The following is a 13,723-nucleotide window of genomic DNA, read 5'->3' on the forward strand; positions in this document are numbered from 1 at the left end:
GCCACCTGCTGTGGCATTGTCAGACTGAACCTGAACAGGGAGACCCCGTAGTCTGAAAGACCAGTTTATGAGAGCCATATAAACTGCCCGGATCTCCAAGAAATTTATGGGCAATAGCTTCTCGATCGCAGACCATTTCCCCTGCGAGCACGTCTCCTCCAACACTGCTCCCCAGCCTGTCAGGCTGGCATCTGTTGTAATAATCTTCCATGGAAGAGGAAGAAAAGTTTTGCCTTTCAGCAAATTCTCGGTTTGTAACCACCAGATGAGACTCTTGCATGTCCCTGGGGATAGACGCATAGGAAGATCCAAGGACTGGGGCTTCCTGTTCCAAGCCGCAAGGATGCATCTTTGCAGAGGCCTTGAGTGCAACTGGGCGAATGGAACGGCCTTGAAGGAGGCGACCATTTTCCCTAACAGTCTCATGCACAACCGAATGGGGGAAGATCTTCTGCCCAGAATTAGGCGCACCAGATCCCCAATGGCCAAGGCTTTTGGCCTTGGTAGAAACACCTTGCCCTGAGCGGTATCGATAACCATACCCAGGTATTCCAACCTGGTAGCAGGCTGTAGGGACGACTTTTCTAGGTTTATAATCCAACCTAGTTGTTCCAGGTGTTCTAGCGTTCTGGTAACACTGTGGTTCAGGAGCGCTACTGTTTTCTCTATGAGAAGCAAATCGTCTAGATAAGCCATGACGGCTATACCCTGAGCTCTTAGGTTTGCCAAGAGAGGGTCCAGAATCTTTGTGAAGACTCGAGGGGCTGTAGCGAGCCCGAACGGCAAGGCCAGAAATTTAAAATGGCGCCGCTCTACCGCGAACCTTAGATAATTTTGGTGTGCGGGAAAAATTGGCACATGGAGATATGCATCCTTGATGTCTATTGATGCCATAAACTCTCCCCCTTGCAGGCAGGAGACCACAGTGCGAATTGACTGCATTCGGAAGGACCGGATGCGTAAAAACCGGTTCAGATCCTTCAGATCCAGGATAGGTCTGACACTTCCATTTGGCTTTGGAACGGTGAAGAGATTCGAGTAAAACCCTCAACCCTGTTCTTTTGGGTCCACGTCTACTATCACCCCCTGGGATAGTAAGTGATCTAAGGCCAGAAATAGCGGTCTTTGCTTTACTGGGTCCCTGGGGATCCTTGACCTTAGAAAGCGAGAAGGTGGAATCTCCTGAAATTCCAGCTTGTAGCCCAGAGATACTGAAGAGACCACCCACTTGTCCCGGATCTCTTCCCGCCAGGCTTCCACAAACTGCAGGAGCTTTCCTCCCACTCGGCCGAGTGGGGGCGCCCCTTCACAAGGAAGCTTTTGGGCTCTGCTTGGCAGGCTTTCGCCCCCAGGATTTCTTCTGCCCCTGAGCCCGGCATAGAGCCTTTCCTGTGGAGGGGGGTTGAGAAGGCCGTAGAAGAAACAGCCGCATCGACAAATGGGACCCCCCATTTCTTGGTGAAACTTTCCTCCAGAGGATAAAGCATAGAAAACCTTTTAGGAGGAGCAAACAGTTTATCAGGATGTTCCCAATCCTCATACAACAATTTATCCATTAAGGGATGAATTGGAAAGGAAAAGGCAGTCTGTGGGATTTTCCTGACTCCCAGGGAAGAAACAGAGGATGTAGCGATCTCAGCAGCAGGCATTCTGAATGTGGTACGCACCAATTCAGTATAATACTGCACCTGTTTTCTGAGCGCCTGGGAGGAGGGGACTCTCTCCTCTTCCTCTTATTCATCCGACTGCTCAAGATCCCTGTCCCAAGATAGGGATCTCTCCTCATTGTCAGAAGTGTCATCTGAAAGAGGAATCTCAGCAGAGGGAGGGGATCTACCCCATTTCCTGCTATCTTTCAGGGAAGCTGAAATAAAATTCATGATTCTCCCTTCAAAACCCTCCAATGTAGCCCTAAGGGAGTCCCCAGTGACGTATATCGGGGCTGAAAAATTAGGAGAGGCTGCAAAACCTGACAGGGGCACTGACTCATCCTGTGAGGCTGGCTCCAGTCTTGCAGGGGGGGATGGTAACCTACAGGCATTTTTAGAACCCCTAGACCTAGGCGGTGACTTACCAGTGCCCTTGTTACCTCCCACTGAGACCCTCTTACGAGGAGACATAGTCATAAGCTACAAAGCAGAGGTACTAGTACAAAGTGCAATCACTGTTGTGCTTAAAGTCTTACATAGTCTTATATATGCTTAAACTGCACAACCTGATGCTGAGTAGGTGTCTTAGATTTGCCTGGATCCAATCCCTTGGGATGCTTACTGCCCACAGCTCCTGTGTCTCCACTTACAGCCCCCTGACGCTCTGGGCTTTTTAAAACTGCCGCCTGGTGCCTGGTGCCACACCGACGTGCACGGCTCGCAACCACACTCCCCCTCCTCCATTAGCACGGGAGCGCGCTCAGCGCGCATGCACGATGACCGCCGCTATCCAGGGGGGAAGGGAATTGCCATCGGAGCTGCGTGGGACCCCTAGACTACGTGGGACCCCTGTATTACCTTCATTGTGGCAGAGATTGCAGTGGAGACGTGAATCATCTGGGAGAACCAGGCTTCGCTGAGCGTGTGTATCTGAAAGGCATGTAAGTATGCATCAGGCTGCTCTTACTCCCTCTAGTGGTGGAAACCAGGTAAGACATACAACTACTCAATGAAGAAATCCATAATATAATTTATAGAGGATTAACTTCCCTTACCTGTCCTCATCGCAGGAATTGCTGAAAACAGACAGATTCCAGCCTTCACCCATCACAGCGGGCAGAGTTGTGGAAAGCTTCAGGGTTTTTTTGGGGTTCCTTCTCAGAAGAACCTCCTACCTGGACCTTGTAAAAGACTCTGCCAGAAATTTTCGTGCCACTATGTAAATAGTACACCAAGTCTGGTTTTCCCAGAGCCCAGTCTTCCAATAGGAGAGGACTTACAGGCAAAACCTTGTTTCTTCGGATGATGAGGCCCGGGTACCATATCATCTTGGGAGTCAAAATATCGGCCCGAGATATGGATCCGGTTTGTTGTAGCCCTTAGGCCCCCGCAGGGACCTGCACAGAGCTTTCTTCATAGCACATGTTTTACGTGACCAACCACCATAGACACTGGCGAGAAAACTGAGGTGCCTCCCATATGGGAGGGGTTATATAGGGGAGGAATTCTCCTTAATTGGGGGTTAACCAATGTCCAATCACCAGAGGTGCCTATATAACCCACTATGTAATGAAGCTCCTGTGTCCCGTGATGTATGATCAAGAAATAAGCAAACGGCACCTGGTATTGCCAGTCGGTCTTCCATCCACTTACTAATCAGGCCCGACAATGCTTAGCCTCCGAGATCAGACAAGATCTGGCACTTTCAAGGTGATGGGGCCATAGACGATCTCTTCGGGCATTCTCAACCATCTTGACAAACGCCAATATGGTCATCTTGGGAAACAAACGAAAAAAAACAAGTCATTGCCAACATTGGAGGCTAAGCAGGGTTGGGCAATCAGTTTCCTTGCCTGAAATAGGCATCTCAGAACTGCCATCTGGCTGCTTCCCGGGTTTCCAACTCCTTCAACTAATCCCAGGAGACAATACTTTGCCTCCATGCTGGTGGAGGTTCCAAACACTCGATCAATGGTTCCTGTGACCTCCGTCCAGTAGCGGATCAACTTCGTGCATCTCCAAAACATGTGCATCATGTCTCCCCCCATGTTCCCGCACCGGGGGCAACTTGCGTCCGGCCGTTCGGCCAAATTGAAAAAGTGTACGAGGAGCATAATAAGTTCTATATAATAAGAACAGATGTGACATCCTCTGAGAGGAGAGCCACAATTGACCACAGGGAGGATTCCTGTGGCCAATTATATCTCAGGCGGCCTTGTATAGTGTATTGCGGCGGTCAGGGAAAGAGGACGATAGTCAGGGACAGTGTCTTTACTTCTTGGGAACCTGTTACAGTGGGTGTTATGTGCCTCCTGCACAGTACACACCTGAAGCTACCCTTTATTACTGGTGTTCAATTTCTGCAATACAGGCATCTGCGGTGCAGAAGTTAGAGTGGGTGTTGTGTGCCTCCTGCACAGTATAAACCTGAAGATACCCCTTATTGCTGGTGTTCTGGTTCTGTAATACAGGAACCTAGCACTGTTACAGTGGGTGTTGTGTGCCTCCCACTCTTGTCCTTATTTTCGGCAGCTGGACGTGTTGAGCCACATCATGCCGAACACTTGGTCGGATGTGGAAGACCAAGCCCTCCTAATGCTCCTCATCCTCTCTCACCCAGGCTCAGGGTACTAGCCTGTGTTCTGTATACACTAGGCTTTCTTCTGTATACCCTATCCTCTCTTTATACTCTAGCCATTCATTTATGTACACTACACTTCTTGTTTACCTCATAAATGGCAGTGTATATAGAAGGAAGGCTAGTTTATACAGAGAGGCTAAAGGTATACAGAAGGTAGGCTAGATTATACAGAAAACAGGTTGGGAATACAAAGTATGTATTTTATTTAGATGGCAGGCTATTGTATACAGAGAGGCTAGAGAATAAAGAAGACAGGCTAGTGTAAACAGGACACATTCTAATGTATACAGAAAACAGGCTTGGTTATAGAGAGAGACTGAGACTTTTATATTCAGAAGAAAAGCTAGTGTATATAGAGAGGCAGGCTGGGGTATACAGAGAGGCTAGTGAATACAGATAGAGGGATGCATACAGAAATGCTAGTGTATACAGAGATGCTAGAGTAAACAGTGAGGCTGGGGTACACAGAGAGGCTAGTTTAAAGAGAGGCTAGTATTTACAAAGATGTTAGTGTATATAGAGAGGTTAGTGTATAGAGAGAGTCAAGTGTATACAGAAAGGACAGTGCATATAGAGAAACTAGTGTATCCAGAAGACAGGCTTGGGTATACACCAAAGCTGTCAGTGTATACAGAAGACTGGGTAGTGTATACAGAGAGTCTAGTGGGTACAGAAGACAGGCTGGTGTATTCTAGCTAGTTTTTACAGTCTAGTGTATACAGAAGACAGGCTGTGGTATACAGAGGGTTTAGTGTATTCAGAGAGTCTAGTGTATACAGTCGGCGAGTGTATACATAAGACTGGCTAGTTTACACAGTGTTTACAGAGATGCAAGGGTGTACAGAGAAGCTGGTATATATAGAAGACTACAGCATACAGAAGAAAGGCTAGTGAATACAGAATACAGACTCATGTATGCAGATAGGCTTGAGTATACAGAGATGCTAGAGTAAACAGTGAGGCCGGGGTACACAGAGAGGCTAGTTTAAAGGGATGCTAGTATATACAAAGATGTTAGTAAATATAGAGAGGTTAGTGTATAGAGAGAGTCGAGTGTATACAGAAAGGACAGTGCATATAGAGAAACTAGTGTATACAGAAGACAGGCTTGGGTATACATCAAAGCTGACAGTGTATACAGAAGACTGGGTAGTGTATACAGAGAGTCTAGTGGGTACAGAAGACAGGCTGGTGTATTCTAGCTAGTTTTTACAGTCTAGTGTATACAGAAGACAGGCTGTGGTATACAGAGGGTTTAGTGTATTCAGAGAGTCTAGTGTATACAGTCGGCGAGTGTATACATAAGACTGGCTAGTTTACACAGTGATTACAGAGATGCAAGGGTGTACAGAGAAGCTGGTATATATAGAAGACCACAGCATACAGAAGAAAGGCTAGTGAATACAGAATACAGACTCATGTATGCAGATAGGCTTGAGTATACAGAGATGCTAGATTAAACAGTGAGGCTGGGGTACACAGAGAGGCTAGTTTAAAGAGAGGCTAGTATATACAAAGATGTTAGTGTATATAGAGAGGTTAGTGTATAGAGAGAGTCAAGTGTATACAGAAAGGACAGTGCATATAGAGAAACTATTGTATACAGAAGACAGGCTTGGGTATACATCAAAGCTGACAGTGTATACAGAAGACTGGGTAGTGTATACAGAGAGTCTAGTGTGTACAGAAGACAGGCTGGTGTATTCTAGCTAGTTTTTACAGTCTAGTGTATACAGAAGACAGGCTGTGGTATACAGAGGGTTTAGTGTATTCAGAGAGTCTAGTGTATACAGTCGGTGAGTGTATACATAAGACTGGCTAGTTTACACAGTGTTTACAGAGATGCAAGGGTGTACAGAGAAGCCGGTATACATAGAAGACTACAGCATACAGAAGAAAGGCTAGTGAATACAGAATACAGACTCATGTATGCAGATAGGCTTGAGTATACAGAGATGCTAGAGTAAACAGTATAGGCTGCGGTACACAGAGAGGCTAGTTTAAAGAGAGGCTAGTATATACAAAGATGTTAGTGTATACAGTCGGCGAGTGTATACATAAGACTGGCTAGTTTACACAGTGTTTACAGAGATGCAAGGGTGTACAGAGAAGCTAGTATATATAGAAGAGTAAAGCATACAGAAGAAAGGCTAGTGAATACAGAGTACAGACTCACGTATGCAGATAGGCTTGAGTATACAGAGATGCTAGAGTAAACAGTGAGGCTGGGGTACACAGAGAGGCTAGTTTAAAGAGAGGCTAGTATATACAAAGATGTTAGTGTATATAGAGAGGTTAGTGTATAGAGTGGGTCGAGTGTATACAGAAAGGACAGTGCATATAGAGAAACTAGTGTATAAAGAAGACAGGCTTGGGTATACATCAAAGCTGACAGTGTATACAGAAGACTGTAGTGTATACAGAGAGTATAGTGGGTACAGAAGACAAGCTGGTGTATTCTAGCTAGTTTTTACAGGCTAGTGTATACAGAAGACAGGCTGTGGTATACAGAGGGTCTAGTGTATTCAGAGAGTCTAGTGTATACAGTCGGCGAGTGTATACATAAGACTGGCTAATTTACACAGTGTTTACAGAGATGCAAGGGTATACAGAGAAGCTAGTATATATAGAAGACTACAGTATACAGAAGAAAGGCTAGTGAATACAGAATACAGACTCATGTATGCAGATAGGCTTGAGTAAACAGAGATGCTAGAGTAAAAAGTGAGGCTGGGGTATACAGATAGGACAGTGCATATAGAGAAACTAGTGTATACAGAAGACAGGCTTGGGTATACATCAAAGCTGACAGTGTATACAGAGAGTCTAGTGGGTACAGAAGACAGGATGGTGTATACAGAGATGCTAGTTTATACAGAGAGACTAATGTTCTAATGCTCTATTTTGCATATTTTTAATTCTCCACATCAACTGTCACATTAATATAACCACTGACGACACACCATCCTGACTTATTTTGCTTTATTTATTATTAGAAATACTATCTCAAAATCCGGTTAAATCTATTCACTTCGATGAGGTCTACCGCTAATTGTACGTTAATGTAAAATGTTCACAAAACCATCCAATTGCTACCAGACATGCTGCTAACGATGTAAACATTTTTTTTTGCTTTTCTGACATTAACCGAGTATCTCTGACATTAACTGAGTATCTCTCTGCACTAGGATTGTAATAATAATAATAATAATAATAATAATAGGATTGTGTAATGCAAAGATCAAACTAGTCTAATATAAGCTTTCTCAATGGTACCGGCATATCCTTTAAATTTAGACTAACGCAACTATTTTCTGCCATTCTCAAGCTAAGCTTTCAATCTCTTACCGTTGAAACAGCGATACTTTCTCCCTGCAACATTAAGCCATTTAAATGTCCTATTGGTCGCCTATATTATACAACTCTCTGAAAAGTATATATGTAGAGAAAACTAGTCTTACATCTTAATAAAACAGTTTTATTGCTCAACCAGTATCAGCTGTCATTACACAAGCAAATAAACGTTTCCACTGTTTGACTCTATTTTCTGTATTACAATTTTTCTCCACCTTAACTCTCACAGTTAAAACACAGTGACAAAACATTTCTTTTTACCGCAGCAAAATGTGAGAAAAGCAGTTTAAGCCGTCTTTCTGACATATGCTTCAGAAAAGTAATTAGCTTTTAAATCCATATCAATTCCACATCCTAATGTAAACCGTCTTACAATTTTAACATTTACTGATAGCAATAACTGATATTACATAATGATTATACCAGTGGAAAAGGACCGCGTAATTGAACTGTCAAATTAATCATAATCTCAGAGCTAACTTATCTGATAAATTTACGATTTACTCAAAGATTTAAACATAGATTTTTTCAAGCTAAATCAATTTAATCTTAAATAATTTATACTATATTCTACTGTACTCTTAAATTATGTACTGTTTTTCTGTATTTTAGCCGTGCTCATATTTCGTGTTATGTTGCAACCATTTAATCTCATTGCTATTCCGACATTCTGCCTTAATGAGGATATTACTTTGCAACTATCCCTTGATCCCTTTTGTGTATTCACTTTATCTCGACCTATATATACTGCCTCAATATTTTCCTAATTTGTTTTGCTATACTTATTATTATATTATAGAGATTGCTATTCCTAAATCATTGTAAAACTAACCATAGTTATAATGTCTACAGCTAATTTTACGTTAAAGCAAAATTCACACAAAACCATCTTTTTAAAACCTTTTACACACTGCACATTAAGAGTAATGCAACCATCTCTCGCTACCTCTATGCAATAGGATTGTCTTTCTGACTCTATTTTGTGTATTACTTCTTCTCCACATTAACTGTCACACTGATAACCTTTTGTAACACATAACACTGGCAACACATTTTTTAACAGCAGCAAAATGTGAGAAAAGCAGTGGGACGGTTTACTTGTTGTAGTAGTGGTTGCAGTAGCAAAGGATAGCAATAAAGTTTGATTACATTTAATAACACATAATGCAACTATTTTACATTCACATCAAGCATACATCATAATGTCTATCACTATTAATATTCAGGGTTACTGATACATTATGCCGATAACCAGTCAGTGTAAGCCGTCTTCGTGCGTAACAAAATTATATAGGATAATACAAAACCATCTTATTGCTGCTTTACACGCTGCACATATTAAGAGTAATACAATGCTACCGATGTGAACAGTTTAATTGCTCTTCTCACATTTAGCTCGTATCTCTCTGCTATAGGAAACTGAATTTGTACTACAACGATCACTGATCTAATATCAGTCCACTCAGTGCTACCGGGATTTTACATTTAGAGTAATGAAATTATTTCTCAGTCATTTTGAAGCAACTAACGCTTCCGATCTCTTTTCAACTGCAATACTTAATCTCTGAATATTAAGTAATATTTAGCTGCTTAGCTCACGCTTTGCTGTACGTAGCCGTGTTAACTGTAGTAATGGTTACCTGTAAGTAACCAATGGGGATTGACATTTCATCTCTAATTCACATTCACATTTCTAATGCAGTTTGTCTTTTTGCCATGTCATCCTCTGCCAGTTATTATCCTTTCTCATCCTTATCCTATATTTTGGGTATATTCACTACATGATTAAAGACACGTAATGAACCTGATTGATAAAAACCTACACACGTCGTTGCTGTTATTTCGTGTATTTCCACTTAAACCCGACCTGTATATACTGGTTCAATATTAATCTTTGTAATTTTGCTATATTTATTATTAGAATAAACACATTACTATCTCTAAATCCTGGTAAACCAACTCACACAAAACCATCTTATTTCTACCTTACACGCAGCAAATATTAAGATATTAGCCGGTATCTCTCTGCAATAGTAAACGAAATGTGTAGATCACTCATCTAATATCAGTCTTCTCAGTGCTACCAGAACAAAATAAACAATGTACTGCCAAACCAATAACGGCCAATTACTTAACGTCTATCAGTCAATGACTTAACAAAATAAACTTAGCACGCTTTTGCTCTATTTTGTATATTTGTAGTTCTCCACATTAACTGTCACATTGATATCACCACTGACAACACACCACTGACCTTTTAACAGCACCAAAGAATGAAAAAAGCACTGTAACGCTTTACATGATTCAGAAGTAGTTGCATTATCAAAAAATAAAGTCCTGTCTTCTTTTTTTTTTTAATTCTTTATTTATGGATTGCAGGTAATACAGAAGCAAACTGTAAAAGAAACAATAGACGCCCAGTCGTCTCATTACATCAAATAATACATTCAGTACATGGTGGGGAGCATTTGATAGTTTATCACAGTACATCTGTAGCAGACCTAGAGTAGCCAAGGCCCCAACCCTTACTGGGTTCTTTGAGTCTCCCGCTCGGTACTTCCTTTTATAGTAATGCGGCACATGGGGTGGTCCCTTCTAGGCCGACCCCGAGGGGTCTTCGTTAATAGCTTGGGGTCACTCGCAGAATGGGAAGCCCAGTCGGGGCCACTCCCACGGCCAGCAGCCATTTAGAAAGAAAACTGGGTAAATAGCGTGGTAAAGCCCTCGCAATCACTAGTTATTTTTATCGAGATTGTGGGGAGTGGAAGAGGGAATGGAAGTGGGGTGGGGGGCGGGGAGGCTAAGGAACAGGAAGAAAAGAGGGGGTGTTAAATTGGGTTAAAAGGTATAAGGGGAATAAGGGGGGGTGGTGTGGACCCTAACGGTCCTCAGGTGGAGGTACAGACTGTGGTGATCCCGGTGGTGAGCCCATACCGGAACTGTCTTTCTATTCCCATGCCAAGTATCACAAGTAAGTTCTGTATGCATCAGAATACCTAAACAGGCTCCAGGGCATCCATCGAGCGGTGTGTTCCTCCTCTCTATCATGCAGGGACGCTGTAAGCTGTTCCATTCGATAGATGTCGCAAACTCTCGCAAACCATTGAGACACCGTCGGGGCGGCCTGCTGCTTCCACATACTGGGTATGCATGCCCTGGCTGCGTTCAAAAGGTGTTTTAAAAGTGACTTACGAAACCTCTTACCAGAAAGTGGAGTCAGGTTAAGAAAGATTGCCGCTGGGTCATTCCTAAGATCGACAGCTGTGAGATCAAGTATAATCTTGAGAACTTGCCCACAGAAATGGGACAATTGCGGGCATTCCCAAAATATATGGAGCAGAGTACCTGCATGTGCACTGCATCTCCAACACCCAGGGCTATGTCCCGGGAACATGACTGCTAGGACTGTGGGAGTCCTGTACCAGCGGGTCAAGATCTTATATGTGATTTCCTGATACTTGCTGCACTTGTGTGCAAACAGAAGCACTCGAGCCTTTTGTTCCGTTGAGAACCTGACATCAAGGTCCCTCTTCCACTTTCCTATAAACGTCGGGTCTCCCCGAGATAGAAGGTCCATTAAGATCCCATACGATTGGGAAAGAGACCCACGGATCGGCCCCTCACCCAAGCACAGGTCTTTGAACGGAGTTAACGGTCTGCGAAAGCTCTCACTGTTGGGCAAGGACTTCAAAAAGTGAGAGAGTTGGGCCAGTTTCCACCTGCCCAGGGCAGTGTGCCCCAACTGCTCATCAACAGTCAGGACACTCTTCCATGCCCTCGGGCCCAAGAAGTGGGAAACTATGATCAGATCCTGGTCTGGAATGAGGCGAAAGGACTGGTCTACCATGCCTGGAGCAAATTGCGGGTGTCCAATAATTGGAGTCATTGGAGTCCGGTCTTCTTTACACGCTAGCCTTTCTGTATACATTAATCTCTCTGTGTACACCAGCCTCTCTATATAGACTAGCCTCTCTGTCTTCTGTATACACGTGCCCATAATCTATATACACTAGCCTGCCTTCTTTTTACAATAGTCTCGGTGTCCCAGCCTCTTTGCATACACTAGCCTCACTGAATTCCCCAGACTGTCTTCTGTATACACAAGCCTATCTGTACACACTAGCCTCTCTGTATACACTAGCCATTCTTCTGTATACACTAGGCTCAGGGGAATAACATTAGCCTATCTGTATTACCTTGTTTGACTTTTCTGTTTCTTTTCTAGGGTGTACCTCGCCGTATCACCCGAGCCAATCTTATTAATCCAGCCTCATTCCAATTATAATAGCCTCACCGTATACCCCAAGCGGTCTTATGTATACCCTAGCTTGTCTTTTATACACCTAGTCTCTCGGTATACCCAGGCCTTTATGTATACATCTTTATACACTAGCCTCTCTGTGTACCCTAGCCTCTCTGTATAATCTTACCTCTCATTATACCCCAGCCTGTATTCTGTTTACCCAATTTTGTCTTTTATATAAACTAGCCTGTCTACTGTATAACCTTTATACCCCAGCCTCACTGTCAGCTTGTCTCTGTACACTAGCCTCTCTGTTTTCCCTAGTCTCTCTGTATAAAATAGCCTCTCTGTATACACTAGTCTGTCTGTATACTCTAGCAAGTCTGCACACACTAGCCTCTCTGTGTAAAACAGCCTCTCCCTCTGTATAACCTAGCCTCCATCTCTGCATACCCAGGACGTTCTTCTATATAATCTAGCCTGTCTTTTGTACACATTAGCCTCACTGTATAAACTAGCCGGTCTTCTGTGTACACTATTCCGTCTGTATACACTAGCAAGTCCCCTAGCCTCCATATCTGCATACCCAGGAAGTTTTTCTGTATAATCTAGCCTATCTGTATAAACTAGCCTGTCTTTTGTACAAATTAGCCTCTCTGTAGCCGTTCCTCTGTATGCACGAGCCTCACTGTCTACTCTTGGTTGTCTTTTGTATACACTAGCATCTCTTTATACATTATCTCTCTGTATACCCAAGCCTCTCTGTATATACTAGTCCGCCTGCATACACTAGCAAGTCTGCATACACTAGCCTCTCTTTGTAACCCAGCCTCTCTCTCTGTATACCCTAGCCTCCATCTCTGCATACCCAGGACGTTCTTCTCTATTATCTATCCTATCTGTATACACTAGCCGGTCTTCTTTAGCCTCCCTGTATAAACTAGCTGGTCTACTGTATACACTAGTCCGTCAGTATACACTAGCAAGTCTGCATACACTAGCCTCTCTTTGTAACCCAGCCACTCTCTCTGTATACCCTAGCCTCCATCTCTGTATACCCAGGACGTTCTTATCTATAATCTAGCCTATTTGTATACACTAGGCTGTCTTTTGTACACATTACCTTCTCTGTATAAACTAGAAAGGTCTTCTGTATACACTAGTCCGTCTGTATACACTAGCAAGTATGCGTACTCTAGCCTCTCTCTCTGTATACCTTAGCCTCCATCTCTGCATACCCAGGACGTTCTTCTGTATAATCTAGCCTATCTATATACACTAGCCTGTGTTTTGTACACTTTAGCCTCTCTGTATAAACTAGCCCGTCTTCTGCATACACGAGCCTCTCTGTATACCCTTGAATGTCTTTTGTATACACTAGCTTCTCTTTATACATTAGCTCTCTGTATACCCAAGCCTCTCTGTATACACTAGTCCATCTGTATACACTAGCAAGTCTGCATAAACCAGCCTCCCTGTGTAAGGGGAGTTGCACTTTGGGGGGTCTGAGTGATACCTATCGCGCTGTACTGGAAGGGCTTGACATTCCCGCATATGTGTCCCCTCCCCCTGGTTGCGCCCCTCGTCCCCCCCCTCTGGCCTCCACCTACTCTTTGCCGACATTGCCTTCTGCAGCATTCGGGGACACCCTGGATGACTTATTTATTGAGCCTATTGGTACGAGACACTGCTTCCCTCCAGTTTGACTCTGGACCCCCCTGGAGGATTTATCCCTTACTGTTTGGGCGGTCCAAGCCTCTCTCTGGATGCTCTACACAGCCCCCGATGGGGATGCAGGAGAGACACTAATTGGTGGGCCCCAGGACTGCTGCTCGG

Source organism: Lithobates pipiens, unplaced genomic scaffold, assembly GCF_037356315.1.
Source record: "Lithobates pipiens isolate NorthernLeopardFrog02 unplaced genomic scaffold, aLitPip1_a1.2 Scaffold_10, whole genome shotgun sequence".
Lineage (NCBI taxonomy): Eukaryota > Metazoa > Chordata > Amphibia > Anura > Ranidae > Lithobates > Lithobates pipiens.